The sequence below is a fragment of the Microcaecilia unicolor genome, chromosome 10 (assembly GCF_901765095.1).
Source record: "Microcaecilia unicolor chromosome 10, aMicUni1.1, whole genome shotgun sequence".
NCBI classification, from domain to species: domain Eukaryota; kingdom Metazoa; phylum Chordata; class Amphibia; order Gymnophiona; family Siphonopidae; genus Microcaecilia; species Microcaecilia unicolor.
Genome location: NC_044040.1, coordinates 210,222,527 through 210,233,947, shown reverse-complemented (window position 1 = coordinate 210,233,947; position 11,421 = coordinate 210,222,527). Strand labels below are relative to the sequence as shown.

The following is an 11,421-nucleotide window of genomic DNA, read 5'->3' as shown; positions in this document are numbered from 1 at the left end:
GGCTTACCACTCTTTAAAATGGAAGTACAGTTGGGCTACCACAGCAGCCCAGCGGTACTTCTCACGCCCAGTGGCGCCATTTCCAGAGCTACAAAAATAATTTTTGTAGCACCAGTGTGTACCTAGCGGTAATCGGACAGTGCTGCTCACTGCTCGGTTACTGCCAGGTTAGTGCAGAAGCCCATACCATCACCTCCAGAGGCGTGTCTGGACTTTGGCGGGAGGGGGGGCCAGAGCCAGAGTGAGGGGGCACATTTTAGCTCCCCCAGCGCCGCCAACCCCCCCCCACCATTGCCGGACCCCCCCCCCCCCACCAACGACCCTCTCTACCCCCCTCCCGCCGCCAACCCTCCCCTGCCGCCGCCGCCTACCTTTGCTGGCGGGGGACCCTAACCCCCGCCAGCTGAGGTTCTTCCGTGGCAAAGCTGGTGGGGGACCCCAACCCCCACCAGCCGAGGTCCTCTCTTCCGTTGCAGCAAAGCTTCCTTCAGTTTCAAATTCTGAGTCTGACGTCCTGCACGTACAACGTGCAGGACGTAAAACTCAGAACAGGAAGCTTTGCTGCAAAGGAAGAGAGGACCTCGGCTGGCGGGGGTTGGGGTCCCCCGCCAGCTTTGCAATGGAAGAAGAGAGGACCTCGGCTGGCAGGGGTTGGGGTCCCCCGCCAGCAAAGATAGGCGACGGCGGGTTGGCTGCGAGAGGGGGGTGTAGAGGGTCGGTGGCAGGGAGGTCCAGGGCCAAATCTACGGGGGCCCATGCCCCTGTGGCCCCAGGCAGATACGCTCCTGGTCACCTCAATGGGTGGCGGAAAGTGCTCCCCCTGAAATGGGCATGCAGCAAGTGCCTTTTACCTTCTGTGGTAAAAGGGGGCCTCGGCGCGCATCAAAACCACATGCTGATGCCAGGGTAGGCCCCCTTTTGCCGCAGCTTCGTAAAAGGATCCCTCAGTGCTGTGATTATTGACACGTTAGCCAGCCAAGTGCTAACTCCACTCATGGAACACCCCCAAATAGCCAGTTTTGAGTGCGGTTCTAGCTGGTCATTTTGGACGGCACTCACCGATTAAGTGCCATTGAAAATGACCGGCTAGCCTTAAACTAGCAATTTAACTGGCCAGGAGCCGTTTCTGGCCAGTTAAATTGCTTTGAATATCGACGTGATAATTTATCGATTCAGCAACTACATTTTGCCAGAGAATGTATAACATTTTTTGCCTGCCACTGTCCAGTCCCACACCATAACCCTGTTTAAGACTATAACTTTGGCAGTTTAGAAATCAAAACAGCCAAAGCCATATTAGACTGGCCAAAATTCTATAAAAAGACCCTTTTGCCGTCAATGTTGGTGCCAAATTGCATAAGTGCTTTTGAGTTATCGACCAGTAGGTTTTATAAAAATGACCACATTATCAAACTTTGCCAATTTCTGGAAAGATCTGCTTTGTTCATGAAATGTGATATATGAGGCTTGGCATCAGGTGGAGGGAGGTATGAGAAAATCTAAGATGTTCTGCAGCTTCTGGCAGAACCACACGCATTCCATAGGGAGAGTTCTTGCAATAGTTGAGTTGAGTGGTCTGTGCCCTGAAAAGGACAGGTACAAATTCAAGGTAAGGTATACACATATGAGTTTGTCTTGGGCAGACTAGATGGACCATGCAGGTCTTTTTCTGCCGTCATCTACTATGTTACTATGTTACTATGAGTGTAAAGTAGTATTGCAGTAACCACTGGGATAGTAATCATTTCCTTCTGCAACATACGCCTACGCCTAGACTATTTCAACGACATTGCATTGTTAGATGAGTAGGCCAAGACTCATAAGGTGTGTCACTCCTGACCCAATTATTCCTCTATCGTTTCCTCTATACATTTTTCTGTATCCTGTTTTCCATCAACAAGTATTTCTTCCTCATATGCTGGGTTCATGTAGGCTTCTTTGCCATCGGTCTGTGTGCTAATCGCGTCTGCATACTCAGTCTTATACAATGGAGGCCAGCTGGGGTCAGTCGCCAATGCTCTGAGCAATATCCTGTACTGACTTTTTGAGTGATAACCGACACATTCTTTAATCTTCAGCCACAATGATCGATTTTCAATGATGGTCTCCTGAAAGATGAAGGATATTCATTAATGTTAAAGATAATCAACAAGAGGTACAGTAAGCATCTGCTAGTATTTGGTAACGAAAGTTCCACGCGGAACTACTGTAATAGAATTTGCCCTTAGTGTACATCAACCCAGCACCTACATTTCAGCGACCTTTTGAGAATTTTACCGCAGAGGGGGTAATTTTATAAAACTCATAAAATTCAGCTAACTGAGCACTAAGGGGTCCTTTTACTAAGCTGTGGGAAAAAGGGCCCTAGGGTAGCGGCAGGGGTTGTTTTTCCCACACGCCAGGGCCCTTTTTACCACAGTGGGTAAAAAACTCCCTCCCCCAAAATATTGGCCAAGTGGTAAGATTACTCTTACCGCGTGGCCATGGGGGGGGAGCACCATTGAGGAGGCAGTAAGGGCTCCTACAGTAACCTGTGGTAATCAGTGCGCAGTGACGCCTGATTACCACTGGGTTAGTGCCAGGCTATTAAAAAAAATTACGGAACTCCAAAAATGGTGCGCGCTAGAGGCGGAACTACTACTGCCGGCAGCCAAGTTGGGCCAGTGGTAGTTCCGGATTGGCATGCGGGAAACCCATGTTGGGCTTACTGACGCTTTGTAAAAGGGCCACTAATACTTTAATGGCAGTCAGAGTCATTACATGATAGACTTGATCGACCTACCAACTAGAAATACATCTGAATCAACACGAACGTACCTAAATCTACACTACCCAAGCTGCAAAGGACTCAAATACAAAACAACTTACGCATCCAGTTTTTCCTATATCAGCGCACAACTGTGGAATGCACTACCACAAGACTTGAAAACCACATAAGACCACTTACACTAAACTTTATTAAACTCCCTCCGAGTCAGTTGTGTGCTAAAGTTATGCTACCCGATTTTTAGCACTATTTAACTGCCCAGGAACAGGTCCTGGTCAGTTAAACAGAGCCAGGGGCTTAGCCAGACCTCAAAATGGTGGGGGGGGGGGGGGGGGGGGGGGGACAGAGCCTGAAGTGAGGGGAGGCACACTTTGGCCCGCCTCCCCACCGCCGAAACACCACATACCTTGGCTGACGGAGGTCCCCAACCCCTGCCAGCTGAAGCATTTCTCCAGCGTTGCTCTCCTTATGTCGCCTGCCAATCTTCCCCTCATGTTGTGCATGCTTGATTTTAAGATGAAATTGAGCATGTGCGAAGTGTCACCCATGCTCAGTTTCACTAAAACCGAACAGGCGTGCAACGAGAGGGAAGCAGGGCAGGCAACGCAAGGAAGGCAGAACTGGAGAAATGCTTCAGCTGGCGGGGGTTGGGGACCCCCACCAGCTAAACCAGGGGCCCTGAATACGCCACTAAATAGAGCTTCACCAGCAATCCGCGAATATTCATCGAGAGAAAACTGGTTTATTTCCTGATGAATATTCACAGTCAGTGCTTAGCCGATAACCAAATATATCGCACGATATAGCTAGCTATCCACTAATATTCGGTGTATCACCGGCTAAGTTTGGTGGCCAAATTTTGCCGCCAAAAATAGCAGGCCTATTTTAACCAGCTAGCACTGAATATTGACTTGGCCGGCTAAGTTGAAACCAGCCAAAAATAAACCAGTTATTCAACACTGGTCACCGTCAATGGACCAGCATTGAATATCCTGGCTCAGCACCGATCGCAGGAGTCAGCCCGGCTAATCTCGGCAGTCTGAATATCGGCTCTTTAGGGTACCACTTACCCCCAAATTCTGTATATGGCATCTTAACTTGTGTGCACAAATTTTGAAGCGTGGCCAAATTGAGTGCACAACTTAATTAACAAGCCAATTAGCACCGATAATTGGTACTTAACCAGAGGCACTAATTGGCAATAATTAGAATGTACGCGCACAGCTTTCTAGGCATACTCTATAATGTGCTGTGCGTAAATTCTAATGCGTGCAGTTAAAAAGGGGGAGTGACCATGTGCGTGGAATGGGCGTGTTGTGGGTGTTTAAAAAAAAAAAACAACTATGCGCACTACTATGGAATACACCCAATGGCGCAGAAACCTAGGCCTGGTTTTAAGTGGCCTAAATCGTTTTAGTTGCAATAACGACACATGCGTATAATGTATGAACTACGCCTAACTTTAGGCATAGTTTATAGAATCACGCTACGCAAGTGGTTTTTCGGCTCCAATTTTTAAGGCGCCGTTTATAGAATTTGGCCCTTAGTGTATCGCTAACAGTTACACATGTAACTTTACGTTCTCCCGTGTAGTGGTAGGCATTCCATAACTTACATGCACAACTGCCCCCTAATTTTAGGTGACCTGTTATAAAATCAAAGGGATATAGTTCCTTCAACTTTTCATTCAGAAAAATGACCTGTGCCAGCGACTGGGGCCTGGCCTAACAATCTGAATCAATGGAATTTTTTGGCTTTTCCAGATTGTGCAGTAGCCTGTGGCCAATCGTTTTGATGTATGATACAAATGCGTTTATTTTGAATAATCAATTGGGCACCTAGACAAGGACACTTACCTCTACTGTGAATGAAATGAGAAAAAGGATGATGAGCATGACGAGAACGGCAACCCTCCAGAGCGTCGGAGTACAAACCAGCTGCAGGAAAAGTACAATGGTAGGAAATCAGCCTGGCTTTGACCCTTAGTTTACACTACTGCTTAGCAAATCAATTCTAACATAAGAACGTAAGAGTGGTCTTATTGGGTCAGACCAAGGGTCCATCTAGCCCAGTATCTTGTTTCCAACAGTGGCCAGTCCAGGATAAAATTACCTGGCAGGAACCCAAAAAGTGGGAAGATTCCACACTACTAAATTCCAAGGATAAGCAGTGACTTTCCCCAACTCTACCTAAATTATTTATTTGGATATTGCTAACACCCTTTTCAGTAGTAGCTCAAGGTGAGCTACATTCAGGTACACCTGGTATGTGCCAAGTGGCATTTGACACACGTAGGTCGTTACCGCCCGGTTACCGCTTGAGACTTTACCACTAGGTCAATGGCAGGCGGTAAGGTCTGAGACCCAACATTTTCATTTTGCCGCATGTCCAGTTTCGGCAAAAATTTTAAAAAGGCATAGTTTTGTAGGTGCGCTGAAAAATAATTCTGCGCACGCCCAAAACATGCGTCTACACTACCACAAGCCATTTTTCAGCGCACCTTAGTAAACGGACCCTTTGGTACGTTATCTGACCCCCACCAGAGACATCTGCCGTCTGATGCAAAGGGACTTTTCAGCCCCTTACTAAGGTTGATGCTGTTCCTAGTGGAAAGTGCATGTTGTCATAGCCTCTGTCCAGGAGTGTACATAATGGTACAGCCAAGAGGCTGATCAGATAATCCGTGAGGAGATTCTAAGAGTTGGTTTTAGAGAAAAAGTGGGGCTATCCCCTATTCTATGAGGAGGGTCCTGGGCTGGAGAAGGTCAGTCTTCTGTCTCCTAGACCTGGAAGGGAGCAGAAAAGGAGAAGTTGATCTCCCTGAATGTCTCAGGGGCTGGAGAGAGAATGGACACCTGCTTCATCAGCTCTACTGTCCTGTGCTGGATGCAGAGGACCATGCAGGATGGTTCCTGTGGTTTTTTTTTAGGGAAGTGAAATCATTAACACACAATCAATTCTTCAGCAAGTCTTAAACTGAATTTGTATGCCCTATTTTTAAAGCTTATTAATCTAGGAATTAAGGCATGGAAAATCAGGAAAAAAAGAAAACAGCTAAAAATGTTTTGCCTGAGCACTCTAGGACCACAGTCTCCACCACCGCCAACTCCAGGCTCCGCTCATTCTGCCTCGCCTCACCCTATGCTTGGAACAACCTTCCCGAGTCCTCACGCCAAGCCCCCTCCCTGCTCATCTTCAAGTCTTTGCTTAAAGCCCACCTCTTCAATGCTGCGTTCGGCACCTAACTCTTACCTTTCAGGAATTCCAGACTGCCCCAATTTGTCTGCCCCTATCGGTCTGACTGTTCACGTGTCCTTTAGATTGTAAGCTCTTTGAGCAGGGATTGTCCTTCTATGTTAAATTGTACAGCGCTGCGTAACCCTAGTAGCGCTTTAGAAATGTTAAGTAGTAGTAGTAGTATTACATATAGCAGTGATTTAACCAGAGCTGAGATTGTGATGTCATAATGCCTCATTCCACCAATGCCTAAGAGCCAACCTCATCAGTGATGTCACAATGGCTCGACTGTCCTATACTTGGCCCACTTCCCCCCTTAGTGTGAAGAGTTTCAGTCTCTGGTAACCAGAGCTGAGATTGTGATGTCATAATGCCTCATTCCACCAATGCCTAAGAGCCAACCTCATCAGTGATGTCACAATGGCTCGACTGTCCTATACTTGGCCCACTTCCCCCCTTAGTGTGAAGAGTTTCAGTCTCTGGTAACCAGAGCTGAGATTGTGATGTCATAATGCCTCATTCCACCAATGCCTGCCAGCCTGATCAGTGATGTCACAATGGCTTGATTGTCCTATTCTTGGCTCACTTTTATCTATTCGATTGTAAGCTCCTTTGAGCAGGGATTGTCCTTCTATGTTAAACTGTACAGCGCTGCGTAACCCTAGTAGCGCTTTAGAAATGTTAAGTAGTAGTAGTAGTAGTCTGACCAACCTTTCATGTGGCCATGTGATGCCAGAGTCAAACTAGCATTGATTCTATTTGAAAGCATTCTGGACTTATGCCAAGCTGCCTGAGTGTGAACCACGACAAGAGATATTCTGCCCAATATTCAGAGTTGATTTATCTGGGCAGGAGAGGCATCTGCCCAGGTAAATTGCTTCTGACCACCTCAGTGCTGATCTTGTGTTGATATTCAGTGCCACTTAACCAGACATTGTCCCTGTGGTCTGTGGGTGGAGTGAGAAAGGAGCCAGGACTTTGCGGCCATATTCAGACCACTAATTGGATAGCTAAAGAGCTAAAGTTAGGACAGCAAAATGCTGTTCTAAACTTAACCACAAAACTAACCAGGCACCAGTGTGAATACTAGTCAGTGCACAGTTAACTACTAGGTTGCGACATCTGACTTCCCGATGCCCCTTCCCTCCCTCACAATGCCAATCCCTTTCCCTCCCATTCTCAAGGACCAGAAGGGCCAACTGAGCATACCATTGCTCCCCCACCCAGGGCCGCCCAGAGACTGGGCCGGGCCTGGGGCAAGGTCACCCCCTGGGGCCCCCGCTGCCCCCCCAAGGTTGTCGCCGCCGCCCCCCTCTGTCCACCACCGGGCCGGGCCCCCTGAATTCAAATCACAGTGCCTCACCTCGCTCCGTGTGAAAGCGCAGCAGCGGTAGTCTGCAGATCGCCTCCCTTCGGGCCTTCCCTCCCTGTGTCCCGCCCTCGCAGAAGTTACGTCAGACAAGCACAGGACACAGGGAGGGAAGGCTCGGAGGCAGGTGATCTGCAGACTGCCGCTGCTGCACTTTTACATGGAGTGAGGTGGTGAGGTGCCGTGATTTGAATGGAAGGGGCCCAGCCTGGTGGCGGACGGTCTACCTCAAGAACCATGGTGGTCCAGTGGGGTCCTATGGGTAGCAGCAATGCCTAGTCGTTCCTGCCCATCATCTCCTTATCCAAAATGGCTGCCATGGACCTTGAGATAGGCTTGGGGGGGGGGGGCTATCTCAAGGTCCATGACAGCCTGGGATTTTGCCACGTATTTGTGACCTGGATTGGCCACTGTTGGAAACAGGATGCTGGGCTCGATGGACCTTTGGTCTTTCCCAGTATGGCAATACTTATGTACTTATGCTACTATTTGAGATTCTGAATGGAATCTTGCTAATCTTTGGGGTTCTACATGGAATGTTGCTACTATTTGAGAATCTGAATGGAATGTTGCTACTCTTTGGGGTTCTACATGGAATGTTGCTATTGTTTAGGTTTTTGCCAGGTGTTTGTGACCTGGATTGGCCACTGTTGGAAACAGGATGCTGGGCTTGATGGACCTTTGGTCTTTCCCAGTATGGCAATACTTATGTACTTATGTATATGGGTGGGGAGCTCAAGGGAAGATTTGCTGTTCTTCAATGGGGGAAAGTAGGGAGGATCGGGGCCAGGAGAGGGGGATCAGAACTGGGTGAGGCACTGAAAACATTTATGCAGGTCCTGGCCGATATTAAACCTGGGCCTGCATAAGTGTCTGTGGGTCCTGGCTAAATATCAGCCAGACCTGTATAAGCTCCAGCAACCAGCTCGTTTTGATTTAGCCACAGATATTCAGTGCCGATGCCTGGATGTGGGCTAACACTGAATATCCAGTGCCAATTCTTTATTTATTTATTTTTTTACTCTTTATTTAATGTCTGCAGAAAGACAAAAGTACAACTCACGAAGCACAATAGTTCCTTCGGTGCCCACTAGCCACAGTCAATGTAACAGATATAAACCCCCATAAAATATAAGAAAAGAAAAAAAAATGTAATTTTATTTAATATCTACCTCAAACCTCTGGTTGAGCTACGTCAGTTGATGGACACAAAACTCAAGATCTGTGGTGAAGATGTGCAGCTACTTATGTTCACTGAACTAGATCTACCCACATCTTTCAGACAGTTGACTGCCTATCTAACAACTCAAAAATGGACAAAACGAAACAAAAAAATCATTAAAAAAAATTTCTGCTTGAATTCAAGTACAACAGAAATTCCGTGGTTTCCTAACACAAGCAGACAAATACTTAACTTCAAAATACCATTTGTTAAGTATGAACGCCCCCTAAAATCTCAGGTCAGGAGTCTTGGAAAATGATTTATCATTTATTGGACTTAAAATATTGTACTTTTTGCATCGCAAGTCAAAACGGTTTACACAATACTGCAGGACTCATCACTCATGCAAGGTTCCACGTTAAGAGTTACGGACAAAGAAAGGGATCTGGGTGTCGTCGTCGATAATACACTAAAACCTTCTGCTCAGTGTGCTGCTGCGGCTAGGAAAGCGAATAGAATGTTGGGTATTATTAGGAAAGGTATGGAAAACAGGTGTGAGGATGTTATAATGCCGTTGTATCGCTCCATGGTGCGACTGCACCTTGAGTATTGTGTTCAATTTTGGTCGCCGCATCTCAAGAAAGATATAGTAGAATTGGAAAAGGTGCAGCGAAGGGCGACTAAAATGATAGCGGGGATGGGACGACTTCCCTATGAAGAAAGACTAAGGAGGCTAGGGTTTTTCAGCTTGAAGAAGAGACGGCTGAAGGGAGACATGATAGAGGCATATAAAATAATGAGTGGAGTGGAACGGGTGGATGTGAAACGTCTGTTCACGCTTTCCAAAAATACTAGGACTAGCGGGCATATGATGAAACTACAGTGTAGTACATTTAAAACAAATCGGAGAAAATTTTTTTTCACCCAACGCATAATTAAACTCTGGAATTCGTTGCCAGAGAACGTGGTGAAGGCGGTTGGCAGAGTTTAAAAAGGGTTTGGACGGTTTCCTAAAGGACAAGTCCATAGACCACTACTAAATGGACTTGGGAAAAATCCACAATTTCGGGAATAACATGTATAAAATGTTTGTACATTTGGGTAGCTTGCCAAGTGCTCTTGACCTGGATTGGCTGCTGTCAGGGACAGGATGCTGGGCTTGATGGACCTTTGGTCTTTTCCCAGTATGGCATTACTTATGTACTTTAGACCACTACTAAATGGACTTCGGAAAAATCCACAATTTCGGGAATAACATGTATAAAATGTTTGTACATTTGGGTAGCTTGCCAAGTGCTCTTGACCTGGATTGGCCGCTGTCAGGGACAGGATGCTGGGCTTGATGGACCTTTGGTCTTTTCCCAGTATGACATTACTTATGTACTTTGAACCTGTAAATTCAAACAAACTTTAAAAATTACTTCTATCACCGGCAGCAACTTCAAAATCTCTCTCTTTATATCAAAAATACGTGTCTCATTACCCTTGCCCATACTATGATAATGTCACAGCTAGACTACTGTAATGCTCTGTAGGTTGTTCAAAGCAAAAATTGTTTACATCAGCTAGACATGTAATAATCACAGTTCAGTTATGTACAATGGCAGTCTCTATAGAAACAAGATCTGTTTACCTGCACCCTGTTGTACAGGTCTTCAAAGTCCGCAAATAAGATGAAAATTAGAACAGCAAGCTGCACTATCAGCAGGAGTACAAACAGATCTGAAGGAATAAGAACAGGTTTAGGATGAGGGGATGGTGTAATATCAAAGTGTTTTCTAGGCACATATGTGACCACTCATTTGCTTGAAGTCTGTTTCTTACTTCTTTGTGAAATGGTATTGATAAGCTTGCTTAGTGTCCATTTTGCATTTATTGATGATCTGTTTGCATTAATTAGCATTCATATTGTTTTATTTTTGATTGTTTTTATTGATTATTCTTTTCTTTGCCTCCCATGATGCAACTAGGGAAATTTTAGCAATCAAATGTGGAGGAGTGGCCTAGTGGTTAGGGTGGTGGACTTTGGTCCTGGGGAACTGAGGAACTGAGTTCGATTCCCACTTCAAGCACAGGCAGCTCCTTGTGACTCTGGGCAAGTCACTTAAACCCTCCATTGCCCTATGTAAGCCGCATTGAGCCTGCCATGAGTGGGAAAGCGCAGGGTACAAATGTAACAAAAATAAAATAGACACTATTGGAGATTCTACATGGAATGTTGCTAGAATGTTGCCACATTGGTGATCTGCAAGGGCCTACTTCTACATGGAATGTTGCTAGTTGAATAATAGCAACATTCCTTGTAGAATCTCAAATAGTAGCAACAGTGGAGGAGTGGCCTAGTGGTTAGGGTGGTGGACTTTGGTCCTGGGTACTGAGGAACTGAGTTCGATTCCCACTTCAGGCACAGGCAGCTCTTTGTGACTCTGGGCAAGTCACTTAACCCTCCATTGCCCCATGTAAGCCGCATTGAGCCTGCCATGAGTGGGAAAGTGCGGGGTACAAATGTAACAAAATAATTAAATAAATTTCATTCTGTATCTAATGCAAAAGATCTGGGCATCCAACTTAACAAGTTAGACATCTCGATCCGCAAGAGAGAGGTCTCTCCCGCTGAGTTCCTAAATTTACAAAGTGTTCAGTTTATTAAGGGATTTAGCTTGCTAAATAACAACCTAGCTTGCTAGATCAAAGACTTTCAAAATTGAACCAGCTGAGTATCATACCTGGATATCTCCAGATCTGATTGGGAAATTCTAAGAATTTGCATACTTTGCAAATTCTCTGGGGAAACAAAGGAAAGCTCAGGCAGGGACACCTTTAGGCATGGATTCAAGGGACTCATGCCCCCCCAATCTGTTGACCAGTACCTGAAGCTTAGCAGCA

At 46.1% G+C, this 11,421-nt stretch overlaps 1 pseudogene; it reads right to left on the bottom strand.

Annotated features, from left to right (window-relative positions):
• Positions 1–1,844: 1,844 nt before the first annotated feature.
• Positions 1,845–11,421, bottom strand: part of LOC115478383 — a 93,795-nt pseudogene continuing 84,218 nt past the window's right edge.